We start from the raw sequence: 14,535 nt of genomic DNA, 5'->3' as shown, positions 1-14,535 counted from the left end.
CTGTGGATCCACCTAGACCTAGTTCAATTTCTTTTTCTGCTTCTTTTTCATCTTTTTCAAACGATTATTTTGCTTCTAAGTTCTAATAAATGTAAACACGGCTGATGAACTAAGAAACTGTATAAAATGATCAACTGAAATATTTCTTTTCTGATGTTTTGAACAAAATAATTGTCATACATTCCCGCATTCATCCCATACCTATGCAAAGATGTCTTCACTGTACTCCAAGTCGACTCTGTTTTATTTGTACAAGCCACAGTTTATGAATTTACAAGTTAACGAGTCCATATAAGGAAAGTCACATGATCGGACAAGTGACATCTTACGTCATTTATGTCCCGCACATAAACAACACGAAGTCGACAATTCGGCTTCACATTCTATCGTAAAACTCTCGGCCCCACAGGGGCAGAGTTTTAGACCATACTTTTCATGTCCAGCTCATTTTTGGGGTCCTTTTTGCTAAAAAATGTCCCCTAACAGATTTTGGCGTGCTAGCTCATACTGAAGCTGCCAAAGGCAGCTGTTTCCTTATGGAAAAGTCCGAAGTGGGGACCCAAATACTGTAGTTGACCCCCATTGCTGTTGCTCTGTCCTTCTTTTGTCATAAGGTAAGCAGTGAATGCATTAAAGGGGCACTGATCTAACGGAATTCCCCGGACTGGTTGTTGCCTTTGTTATTGTTTTTTCCCCGTGAGTACCCGGATGATACGGAACACAACTGAGCGTGACCAGAGACTGGGCTACCGTCTGCAAGACAAGTTAAATAAACTTGGAGGCTGGAGGCAATATATGTTTTACGCATTTTTGCATAAACACTGATTGGTTAACCGGGATCTATAAAGATTTCGACAAAGGGCGCATGTTAATTAATTTGTTCAACCTAAACAAACAGACAAAAAGAACGGCGGAGCTCATCGGATGTCGTCATTTGGAAATACCCCAGATGGTTATTGTTTAATACTAAAAAAACGTATCCATGCAGTGAAAGCATTTTCGGATTTCGGATTGCGTCGATAATACGGTATCTTCTCCCTTGTTGTCATCCACTATTTCTGGTATAACCCCTACACTTGTGTATTTGTCGTCATTCACTTGATGCTCAGTTAATGAATTTATTACAGGTACAATTAGTGGTAGCACCACTTAGATTACCTGACAAAGGTCACCATTTGGCATTTATTGTGTCTGGGGTAATTATTCTATCTAAATCCAGGTTTGAAGTGAGGTGAAATGTGTGTTATGTAATATGCAGGTGGCAGACCAGCAAGAGGTGAATGATCAGTTGATTTACTTTTTTTGTAAATCAACGGATCGTTCTAGTCATCAAAGGATTAACAGAAAATACGTTGATTGATTAATCCCTGTTATTTTGCACAGTGGATATGTCAAAAGTGAGTGTTTACATGTCTAGGTTTACTAAAACAAAGGGAATGCACTCATATCATGGCGTGAAGTGCCGATGTAAAAACAACATACTTTGTTCAAAGGGTTAACTGATAATACGTTGATTGATTGATCATTGTTATCTATCACTTAATGGATTTTTTAGGAACTGTGGACGTTATGAAAATAGTTGTCACGTGGGCTTTCTCAGCTGACCCTTGAGACTTGACACCTATGTGAAACACCTGAAACAATCCAAGTGATCAGTTGAGAAACGGACACGGGTTAAAATATCCCCAAACGATATATATTTTAAAAAATATGTGATTGTTACAGAGACACGTGACATCGAATAAGTAACAGCTGCAGACGAGTGGGGTATTGTTCCTTTGTGTGGATATTCATGAATACATTCCTCGAACAAGGAAGCTGCCTAAAATTTATACGCATAAATTTGGTAGGTTGTAGTTATCATGGGATAACATTTATACTAAGTTATCTTATAATAATTAGATCTACATCAAGTGCTTTTATGAGTTATCATGGTGTAATATTTATACATCATTTCATATAATTATAGTTTAGCAAGTAATAATTATCATTAGGTAAAATGCATATATAAAATATCAGTAGTTTCAGTTAAAGCTTTTTTAGATGGTTGCTAGCCTAAGGTAATGGGAGCCCGTCTTCTAGACATACTATTCAATAAGACAAGAGTTACGTCTACATAGTTTAATTGATTTGAAGCTTTTAGATAAATGCTAGCCTAAGGTATCAAGATCCTATCTCCCAGACAAAGGATATTTATTTAAGTATATCTGTCATCACCTACCGGGGTATATTAGAATAACATTACTTCAATTAAGACTCATTAAGGATTAGCCCCCATACAAGATTGTCTATAGTGCATTAAGGATTAGCCCCCATACCAGCTCATCTATAGGGCATTAAGGATTAGCCCCCACACAAGCTCATCTATAGTGACACCCTAATCTCTTTCAAAGCATCCAGTAAATATGTCAACAAGATTAGTGCCAGTCCAACAGGATAAACAGGATTTAGTATTCCCCTCTGTCTAGCCATCCATTTAGCTTAGGACACAACCAATCGTGTATCAACCAATCACATTCCATTTTATTGTTTAAATTTTACTTAAATACATACTGTAGGCAGGTTTTAGGCAGAGAAGGGGTTTGACTCTCTTACCAAGCAGACCTCTCTCCCACAGCCCAGAATGTGTACCGACTCTCTGTGGCACCCTCAGTTATTATCTAAGTATATTGTAAATTGTTAATTGTTCTTGTAAATAAAATTGTGATAAGTCTCCTGTGACTCTGGCTCTTTGCTGACTAATTCCCCAAGAAAACCAGCACGTCATTTGGAAGGTATTGTTCACCTAGAACAGTTCCATGATAATTTGGCGGAGAATCATCGTTTTCGGAACCACAGAGTCCAGGAACTAACTACGACCAGCTACAAGAACCCATAGGAGGACATGTCCAACTGTGATCATCTGATGGAATAACAAGCAAGCTGCATCAACCTCTGACCTCAACACTGGATTAAAGACAACCAACTCCTCCAAAGACACCTTCAAATATTGTAAGTAATACATTGTTGATTTCTTGTCATCCTTTAAATTAGTACGGTACATACTAATAGGTGTCATGGCAAATATGGAGTCTGGTATGGAAAGTAACTTTGAAAGTGAAATTCCAACAGTGTCTTTAGTTACGCCCCTTGCCAAAAGTGTAATTCAGGCAAAATTTGGCACAACAACAACACATTGTTTAGTAGACACAGGGGCATCCATTTGTTGTATTTCGTCTGCTTTTCTGAGCACAGCTTTTGAAAACCTTACTCTTGGAAACTCACCCTTTCCACAGGTAAAAGGTGTTGGTGGCGAATTGCATAAAGTGTTAGGTTCAGTTGTGTTAGATTTTGTCATTGAGGATCAGGAATTTTCTCAAAGATTCTATGTTCTGCCTACACTGCCGAAGGCAGTGATACTAGGTGAGAACTTCCTTGATGACAATGATGCAGTCTTAGATTATAGCAGTCATTCCTTGATACTCAACAACAGCACCTCAGATAGGCAATATATCAATTTCATAGCCAATTCAGTGCATGAGATTAGTGGATTAGCAAAAACAATAGATCAGATTTACATCCCCCCTCAGAGTGAAATTCATTTCAAGGTCAGACTATCAGAGACCAAAGAGGATTCCCTCATTGAACCCATTGCTTCCCTCACTGCTCATTCTGAAGTAGCAGGCGGTAGAACTCTTTCTAAATCAAAAAGCAAGACTGCTACATTTAGGCTTATGAATCCCTCCCAAGAAGAAAAGGTTCTTGACAAGGGTACAGTTGTAGGCAAATTTAGTTACATTGACAAAGACTCTGTTTTTGAAATCGGCTCTGACCAACCATTCATCAGTACCGTTAACACCGACAATAAGAAGAGAGACAATGACACCAGGGATTATGTCAAAATTGCACAGGAGTTAGGATTTGATTTGACCAATACATAACTGACTCCAGACCAACGACACAGACTACTTAGATTTTTGGGACAAAATAGAAACATGTTTTCAACAAGTCTTGCAGATTTAGGTAAGACTGACCTGCACCAACGTATCATTGACACTGGCAACCACCAACCCGTTAAGAGTAGACCATATCGTCAATCCCCTCATCTCCAAAAAGTCACTGAAGAACTTATAGATGATTTTCTGAAGTATGATTTGATCGAGGAGTCTCCTTCTATGTATTCAGCTCCCATTATCCTAGTCAAGAAATGTGATGGCTCATATAGATTTGTTTGTGACTACAGAAAGTTGAATTCTGTCACTTTACCAATGTCATGGCCTCTTCCTGTTTTTGATGATGTTGTTGATAACATCGCCAATGCACAAGCTAAGATCTTCTCTACTTTAGACCTTGCTAATGGCTTCTTCCAAGTGCCATTACATGAAGATTCAAAGCATAAAACTGCTTTCGTCACCGATCAAGGCCTTTATCAGTTCAAACGTTTACCCCAAGGTTTGACAAATTCTCCACTTTGTTTTCAACAGCTCATGAGCAAGATGCTAAGAAAATTGCTTTTTAAGGTTGCGCTGATCTACATTGATGATTTGATAATTTACAGCAAAAACTTTGAAGAGCATCTCCAACATTTGGAGTAAGTATTTTACTATCTGAAACAGGCAAAATTAACACTAAAGCCATCCAAATGCAATTTTGCAACGGACAAAGTATCTTTTCTGGGTCATGTTTTATCATGTGGAGGTGTTCAAGTTGATGACAAAAAGATTGAAGCAATTAGAACCTTTCCAGTGCCCAAGTCACAAAAGCAGATTCGCTCCTTCTTAGGTCTCACAAACTTCTACAGGAAGTATGTGAAAAATTACGCTCACATAGCCCTTCCACTGAATGCCTTGCTAAAGAAGCATTCGGAGGCAAAACTAGGAAAGAAACCAAAGTTCCAATGGTCACTTGAGTGTGATCAGGCATTCAACACACTCAAACATGCTATGAGTAATACACCTGTTCTGGCGTATCCAAATTTTGACAAAGAATTTCTTCTTGCAACTGATGCCAGTGATATGAGCATAGGTTTTGTTTTGAGTAAAAAAGACGAGAAAAATAATGAACATCCAATAGCTTTTGGTGGTAGAGCTCTTCATGGCAGCAAAAAGAACTGGAGCTTTACAGAAAAGGAAGGCTTAGCTCTAGTTGAAGCCATTAGATCCTTTCGTCCATACCTTGCAAATTCCAAATTCACAGTCTACACTGATCATATAGCATTGAAGTGGCTGAAATCCATCAAGGATGCCACAGGTAGGTTAGGACGATGGTCTTTGGAACTTTCTACCTACACGTTTGACATTGTTCACCGCAGCGGCAAAGCCAATGGGAATGCCGATGCTCTCTCCCGTAGGGAATATGAGGAAAATATTAACTGTAATGATCAGACAGAAGAAGATGCTGAGAAAACAGTCTTCTCAGTAACTTCAACTCAGCAAAGCAAATCAACTAGCAGTACCACAATCTTGCCAAACACCCATTCATCCACACAAGTCACACAGACAACTCAGACTGAGGATATTTGCACACCTATTGTCAATCACTTAGAATCAGACACACAGACAACACATTGGTCAGTCACCTTTGAATATGAAGAGGATTATCAGTCAGTACCAGTTAATGTTGTCGCAGCATTACATGCTACAAATGCTGATGTTACCCAAGATACATTGGTTGAAGTAAGTATAAAAGAACATCCAAATTTACGTCACCTACAAAGGATTTGTCCAGATTTCATCCAAATCTTTGACTACAAAGAGGATGAAGTCCTTCCACAAAATGAAAAGGATCGTCAAAAGATTCTTATTGAAGCCAATACTTTTGAAATTGATGAAGGCATCCTATACCGATTCGTTCCACAAACACAGAAAGGCCACACAGACAAGTTCATTAAACAGCTGGCAGTCCCAAGAACCCTCAGAAATCAAGTCCTGCAATCCTATCATGACTCAGAGTTTGGCGGTTGCCATCATGGGAAAGAAAGGATGCACAACACCATGAGACCTAAGTACTACTGGCCCAAAATGTACAGCGATATTGCTACTTATGTCCAGACATGTGAGGTATGTCAACAGACCAAGAGGCACTACCATGGCAAGAAGGCACCACTTCGTCCACTTCCTGTAGAAGAGGTCTTCACCCGATGGCACGTTGACATTCTCGGTCCCCTGCCAACAACACCAGTACAAATACATTTTGGTCATCACAGATGCATCATCTAGATGGTGTGAAGCCTTTCCACTTCGGAAAGCCAAAAGAAGCCAAAGAAGTAGCAGATGTTCTCGTCAGAGAAATATTTTGTCGGTATGGCGCTCCAAGGACCTTAATTTCAGACAGAGGTCAGAACTTCATGTCCAAACTTATCAAAGCTATTTGTGAACTTTTGGCAATTAAATTTACCCATACCAGCCCATACCATCCTCAAACAAACAGCTGTGTAGAAAGGCTCAACTCTTATATCAATCAATCACTAAGAGCTTACTGTAACAAGTCTCAAAATGATTGGCCCCGTTTTATTCCTGGCATCATGATGGCCTATCGGATGGCTCCAAATTCATCAACTCAAAAATCCCCATATGTTATGCTTTTCGGCCGAGAAATGAGAGCTCCACAAGATGTAGCATTAATTCCAAAAGAAAATTTAGGCCACAATAACAAAAGTTATCTTTCCAATTTGCTTGAGGAGCTTGAAATCACTAGAACAATCGCAGCTGAAAACACTGTTGGGCTAAGGAGGTGTATTCAGAACAATATAATAGAAAGGCTAAAGAACCAGAATTCGCCCCAGGTCAAAGAGTTTGGCTTTACTGTCAAAAAGTTGAAAAAGGCCTTTCCAACAAATTAACCAAAAAGTGGTATGGTAGCTATTATATCATCCATACAGGTCCAAATTATACCTACAAACTGCGCCGAAGTTCTGACGACAAAATACACAAACCACTGGTCCATGCCAACCATCTGAAGCCATATTTTGATCCTGCTGATCGTCCACAATATCCTCCAGAACCATACCTCAATGACCCCAGTGACATAGATTCAGGAGTCATGGATGACAACGAGGAACCAGTCAATGATACTCAGTTTGACAGCAACAATTCCCCATCAACAAGTTCAACTTACCAGGCTACACAACAGAAAGGTAAGAAGGTCAATTCCAAAACAAAGGCAGGTACTTCCAGCAACAAGAGTCCGAAGCAAAAGACCCCAACAAAGAAGAAAAACCCTGCTTCAAGTACAACAGAAAAACCTACCAGTCCCACGGCAACAATGAAGGAAAATCATGCCACACCAGGTCCTAGTGCTCCAACCAAGGTAAATGAAAAGGTAAACAAAGGGAAAAGAGGAGTGAATAGTAAGCATCACCAGCCCAAATCCAGAAAACAACCCGACGACAGCCAGGTACAACCTCCAAGTCCAACATCAGGTAATCAAACCAAGGATATCCCTCAGGTCTTCAATCCAGAGGACATCCACTCAATTGTTAGTTCCAAGAGAGCAAATGGCAAAATCTACTACAGAGTAAAATGGAAGGATCCAGAAAGGGAGTATGGCAGCAGCATTCCAGACTCCATTCGGAGAGAATTTCACCTCAAAAGAAGTATGTCAGGAAAACGACGAAAACGTCCACTGAAGAATCATAAGTTTTTCGACCAAAAGGAATCAGCACAAGACAATAAATCAATCAATGTTCTGTCAGGGAATACAATGTCCGGAAATATCAAGCAAGACAACACCAAACCATGCATAGAATTAGATGTCAAACCATATCCGTTTTTTCCAAAACACCTACGAAAAGTAGATCATAAAATGGAAAGAGTTATGGGCATTGAAATTATTCAAGGAGACTGCTATGTCAAGGTCTCATATAAAGAATATCCTGGTCAATTCACATGCTATTTCGAAAGTGTTCCTCCCCACCTCATACAGCGCTACCTTGATGATAGCTGGAACGATCTCCATGAATGGTGCGGTCTAGAAGATAATCCTCGATATGATCCAGAGGAACCACCAATTTATAAATCCAAAAGGGTTATTTTTCAAGATAAAGACAATGAAAACATCAACACCTTTTCCTACCGTATTTCACTCACAGACTGTATTCGACCATACCAGGATCAACGCACCAAACATACCGAACAATGCCAATTGCACATATTCTTGATAAAAATAAAAAATCTCCTGAATAAACGGTGCAAATCACGAAACAGCTATTAGCTGTATCTTGTTATGTTTTCTTGTGTCCAGTCTTTTCACTATGGGTCGCCAGTTGAGAACAAATGGCATCAGCCTGATCATCTGAGTTATTTGTATCACAACAAATTTTGAGTATTGACCTGATCAACCAATCTCAAAAGCGAAGTGAAATGACACAAACCAAACCATACTGCGAATCGAACCCAAACCGTACCGAAACAAACCAAACCATACTGCGAATCGAACCCAAACCGTACCGAAGCGAACCAAACCATACTGGGAATCGAACCCAAACCGTACCGAAGCGAACCAAACCATACTGGGAATCGAACCCAAACCGTACCGAAGCGAACCAAACCATACTGGGAATCAAACCCAAACCGTACCGAAGCGAACCAAACCATACTGGGAATCGAACCCAAACCGTACCGAAGCAAAATAAACCAAACCCTATCGCATTGAACCGAAGGAAAATCAAAGCGAAACAAACCAAATTCAAATAAAGGAAACTTAACAACCGAAATGAACCAAAACAAAGAAAAGACAAACCAAATAGTTACGAAATAGTAACAAAGAATTCTAAAAAGGATATACACCTTTTGTATACCGTATTAGTGTAATAAACCAATGCACTTGTTATATGCACATGCACATATATGTATATATAATGCGTCTAATGATTGTATCCAAAAATAGAAGGATATTACTATTTTTCATGATATACTTTTGTAATTTGCCGCCAATACATTCTTCCTGGTCATGACACCGTTTAGTAATAATTATGTACCGATCTTTTACATCATAATTATCATATTTGTTTTATTTTCTAGTTATTACAGACAAACTGAGGAAGTATTTATATATGACATATTATTTGAACATGCTAACTCTCTTTTCTTTGTTTCCATGTAAAACCTCCATGGACACAGCCTACTATCTCACAACCCCAATCCAGGATGTGGAACTCAAGGCCTCCTACATCACCCATAAAACCACCAGTACAGAGTGCCAAGACAAGCCAGCTCCACATCCAGAACCCCTGATGACAGCATTTTTATATTATGTTTCCTTATATCAAAGAGACTCTATAATAATTATTATTCACTGCTACCAGTTTAACTTTATACATTGTCCATCTAAGCCTTAATTATTTTTATTTTTACACGTTTGGGGTCCAAAATTTTTCAGACGGAGGGGAAGTTATCATGGGATAACATTTATACTAAGTTATCTTATAATAATTAGATCTACATCAAGTGCTTTTATGAGTTATCATGGTGTAATATTTATACATCATTTCATATAATTATAGTTTAGCAAGTAATAATTATCATTAGGTAAAATGCATATATAAAATATCAGTAGTTTCAGTTAAAGCTTTTTTAGATGGTTGCTAGCCTAAGGTAATGGGAGCCCGTCTTCTAGACATACTATTCAATAAGACAAGAGTTACGTCTACATAGTTTAATTGATTTGAAGCTTTTAGATAAATGCTAGCCTAAGGTATCAAGATCCTATCTCCCAGACAAAGGATATTTATTTAAGTATATCTGTCATCACCTACCGGGGTATATTAGAATAACATTACTTCAATTAAGACTCATTAAGGATTAGCCCCCATACAAGCTTGTCTATAGTGCATTAAGGATTAGCCCCCATACCAGCTCATCTATAGGGCATTAAGGATTAGCCCCCACACAAGCTCATTTATAGTGACACCCTAATCTCTTTCAAAGCATCCAGTAAATATGTCAACAAGATTAGTGCCAGTCCAACAGGATAAACAGGATTTAGTATTCCCCTCTGTCTAGCCATCCATTTAGCTTAGGACACAACCAATCGTGTATCAACCACATTCCATTTTATTGTTTAAATTTTAGTTAAATACATACTGTAGGCAGGTTTTAGGCAGAGAAGGGGTTTGACTCTCTTACCAAGCAGAGCTCTCTCCCACAGCCCAGGGTGTGTACCGACTCTCTGTGGCACCCTCAGTTATTATCTAAGTATATTGTAAATTGTTAATTGTTCTTGTAAATAAAATTGTGATAAGTCTCCTGTGACTCTGGCTCTTTGCTGACTAATTCCCCAAGAAAACCAGCACGTCATTTGGAAGGTATTGTTCACCTAGAACACTTCCATGATATAATTATGGTATTTGCATTTTGTTTTCCTTCATTTCCTGTAACATTGAACCGATTCGTCCTTGTTTCTCTACGTCTTGGTTGGGAAATTCTTCAATGAGAGATAGACGTTGTTTTCACAGGCCTTTTCCTTTGTAAGCGTGTATATATTACCACGTGATTCTCTCAGGCAATTTATAAAATGTGTAAATATTTCAGTCATTTTTACTAAAAAAATCTGTCCAGATTGATTAAGAAGATTAAAATGGCTTACAAACATAAAAACTGATTATTATGTAGGATTAGAAGCCAAACAACATAGAAATGAACTTTTCAACGTAACATTTTCAGTCTCTTGGTGATGACATTAAACATCAAAATGTTTGGAATTCGTTATCATAATAATACAGATGGAAATGTTTTTCAGTCACTTTGTAAAATAACTGAATATTTAGGCGTTTAATAAATTTGAAAATGTTACACATTTTGACAGTAAAAAAATTTACACACTATATAAAAGCAATGCTCAGGTGAAATAATTACTTTGTGTTGCAAGTCAAAATAGTGTAAACGAAAATCGCAAAATTACCAAGCAAGTGTCTTATCAAAACTTCGTCACCATTACCGATGCACCACAAAGATACCTACATTCCCTTATTACTGCCCATACAAGTGACTAATGCGCTTACGAATGGCGCAGCAGAGGTCGCGAACTAGTCTAGATTTCTGCTATACATCCGGGTACTCACTGGGAAAAAACAATAACAAAGGCAACAACCAGTCCCGGGGAATTGCGTTAGATCAGTGTCCCTTTAAGGAGTAATGCAGGATAAGTAAGAAATATAGTAAGTTGTACTGAAATGGATCATGTTCCATAATATACCAGTACACACAGCCTTCCACTCAATCTTCAGCTGTGTGATACTGATGGAAACTGTGTGTTCAGAGGCCAGCTTGGCCAACACCAGGTCCTGACTTTTCCTTCTCAAACATCAATGGTCATCTTTCTCTTTCTGCAGAGAACACACTGTAAAAAGAATATTACATATTGATATTTTCATAGACATGTTCATATATTGAATACAATTTTAATATTATCTTTATGAGAAAATGGAATTTCTTATATCAAAATTAGTCATTTATGAAAGACTTAGTAGCCATTAAGAGTCAATTTAACATAACAAGTGAAGGACATAGTGAACACTGTTACATTATTTATCTTGGACTACCCATAATAGTTAATATCGTGAAGAACCTCCTCTCTGAAAAGGGCACTGCCAGCAGTGAATGCTATCTTCTCACAGTTGTCCAATGGTTAGGTGGTGGACATTCTCTTTCTCCAGAGAGCAACAACCCCTGTGCAGAATGAATTTCTGTCAAAGAGAGCAAGGGAGAGAGAGAGTTGACTGCTGAAACATATCAAATACAAATAATCAGAAATTGAAAAGTCTTCACATTTAACACAATATTTTCAACTATGACATTGTTGTTGAACAGTAAAAGCATAAGAATTTATACATTACAGATACATTGATATGCACAACAAAACACATTTCTGCCAAAAATGTCAACATCTTACTATTTATTTGCCCATCAAAAAGTCATTGGCATGATTGGACATTTGTGAAGCAATAATTTAATCAATGTATTCTAATGGTTCCCTTCTAATGAGACTTGTCTTGACTGCATGATTTAATATTGGTCAAGGGGAGATAATATGACTTTTTCTTGTTCCTAATTATCTCCATTTTGCATACAAAAATCTTTTGCTTCAAGTAAAGTTGTTTTTTTTTCAAATAAGTTTCAATGTCATGAAGGAAATGTTTGAGACCAGGCACCACACTGGATCAAAGGTCATGTAGCAACTTTTATTTTGAAGGAAACTAACATGTGACCTTTGAACAATGACAATGCAAATTGTTATACCTACCGCTGATTGTCTTGTTCATCGGAATCGGACTCAAGATGTCTACAGATATATGTCCGACTCCCAAATTATAACCGTCGCTAAGCCGCCGTCACCGATTGCAAACATCATGCATCCTGTCAAGGAAGCTTTGATGTGGTCGTCTCTAGCATGGGGCTGTTTTTAAACCTATGAATATTCATGATCTCGGCAAATCCTTTCTTTCATTCACTTGTTTATGTAAACAAAAAGTCAACATTTAAAGAATGATTTGCATATTTCATGATACATAATAATGTATTAATTTGCTATAATTATGTTGGTGATTACACCATCGAGCTACCGGTATGTGTTTTACGATGACTCGGGCACCTGTAACTTTTGTGACGTAACGTGTCAAAGGTCGCAGGTCACATTATTTTGTTCCAGATGAACAATCACAGTGCAACCACTATCGAGCCGACGTGGAAATGGTGGATGATTGAAGACACACTGTGCCGATAATAGCGCCAGTTATATTCATGAAAATAAAATACAACTTACTTATGCAATAAGAACAGAGAATACCTTACAAAACAAACTGAGCCAGTATCAATGTCAACTTTACACACTGCATCAGTTCTATAGTAGCAATGTTTTTGCCATAACACTATCTTGCAACATACGAGCACCTTCAGTAATATTATATATAGTATTATGTTTATAAGTAACAAGTATATTTTTAACTTACATTTAGGACTACATGTTCATAATTCACATTTAGATAGCTGTTGCATTGACATCAACAATATATTTAGCACTATGGATATGCCATTTTTACCATATTACTTTTCAATGTCTTTTCAGAAATTGATTCATCTTATTAAACATACGTAAAGGTGACTAACACATGACAAAGACATAGATGCAAAGGGATTTGATCCTTTTCAAACCTTTAACCAATATATTGTCAAAGGCTTCAAACATTCCTTCGCATGTGGATTTTCAATCAGTCAGCTTTTCAATTTTAAACTGTAAAAATATTTCAATTGCGGCACATTTGAGCGGAAGTGTAAACAAGGGGAATTTGACTTACTCCATATGCGTTATTTATTGACAGTAGAGTTGTAAAAATGACACAGATATGTTGGAAATTTACTATTTTTTGTGATGTTGCAATTGCTATGAGCTTGGGGTATTCCACCCCCCACCCCCCAAATTATTTAAAGTCTTTTAACATGATGTTTCAGAAGGACATATTCTGCGTTTTGTGTAGGGACATATATGTTCAGATGGCATCCAGGCGGTTATGCCACTGTTGACTGTCTTGAAAGAGGTACGTGCTCTGTTCTGGAATTCAGTGTTGGAAGCTTGCAGAATTTGGTGTTTTCAAATATGTATTGTTATGTGGCAGCAATTTGTTTGAGGTGCTTGTACAATATCAAGTTTTGGTAGTGACCTTCAGAGCTATTAATTTAGGGTTACCTCTCTTAGTTGTTGGTGTGCAGTACATACTCTGCACCACTGCTTGACACCTTCATTACCCTCCCTCCCTGTAAAGAGACACATTTTATGTTCTGATCTGGCTACTAATGCAATAAATATTTTATGAGTGTTTCAGTCATTTTCTGCCACTGACACTTACGACTTACAACAATCTCTACTGCCACATAAAAATAGCATCCTCGTGTCATGGAAGTATGATCACTTACGAAAAGTCGCTGAATATTCATAGTAACATTCATATAATCTTTTTTTCAAATATCTTACCTGTGAACTTGTTTATTTATGACAAACATTTCCCAAATCCACGTATTTCCATTGAAATTGACATTCGCGGCATGGCCGCCCTCTCACTGTCAACAGAAGTTACCCAGAAAGCAACGTCACACAAGTTTGATCATTTGATTGGTTAGCTTGTTGCATAACCAGGATGACATGTATGGACGATGTCTTGTGTCAAAATCCGAATTAGAACAGTCCGCAGTTGTTTTATGATATCTTTGTCCATCAAACGTTCATTTTATGTTTTAATATTGAAAAAAAACATGAAAAGTCACAAATATCCAGATTATTTACAAGGTTGATGCAGGGAGTTATTCTTCAGGCTCATCATGACAGGGGCACCAAAACTCAGAATGTCGACGCACAACACGAACTGGCGTGCAGAAACGTAAATGTGTCCAGTGCTGACATGTAGGGTGGGTACATTGTGTCCAGGTTGTTATAATCAATGAGACATTAGCTCGAACCTTATCAGGTACAAATTTGTTACATTTGCAGCAGAGTTCGTCATCACTTGTCACATCACTATCAAAACTATCGTCCTGATGCGCGTTGGACCATGAAGTTCCAGAAGTA

The sequence above is a fragment of the Haliotis rufescens genome, unplaced genomic scaffold, assembly GCF_023055435.1.
Source record: "Haliotis rufescens isolate VD_foot unplaced genomic scaffold, xgHalRufe1.0.p SCAF_2, whole genome shotgun sequence".
In the NCBI taxonomy this organism is placed as follows: domain Eukaryota; kingdom Metazoa; phylum Mollusca; class Gastropoda; order Lepetellida; family Haliotidae; genus Haliotis; species Haliotis rufescens.
The sequence above is the reverse complement of the archived record's forward strand: the minus strand, read 5'-3'. Positions refer to the sequence as shown.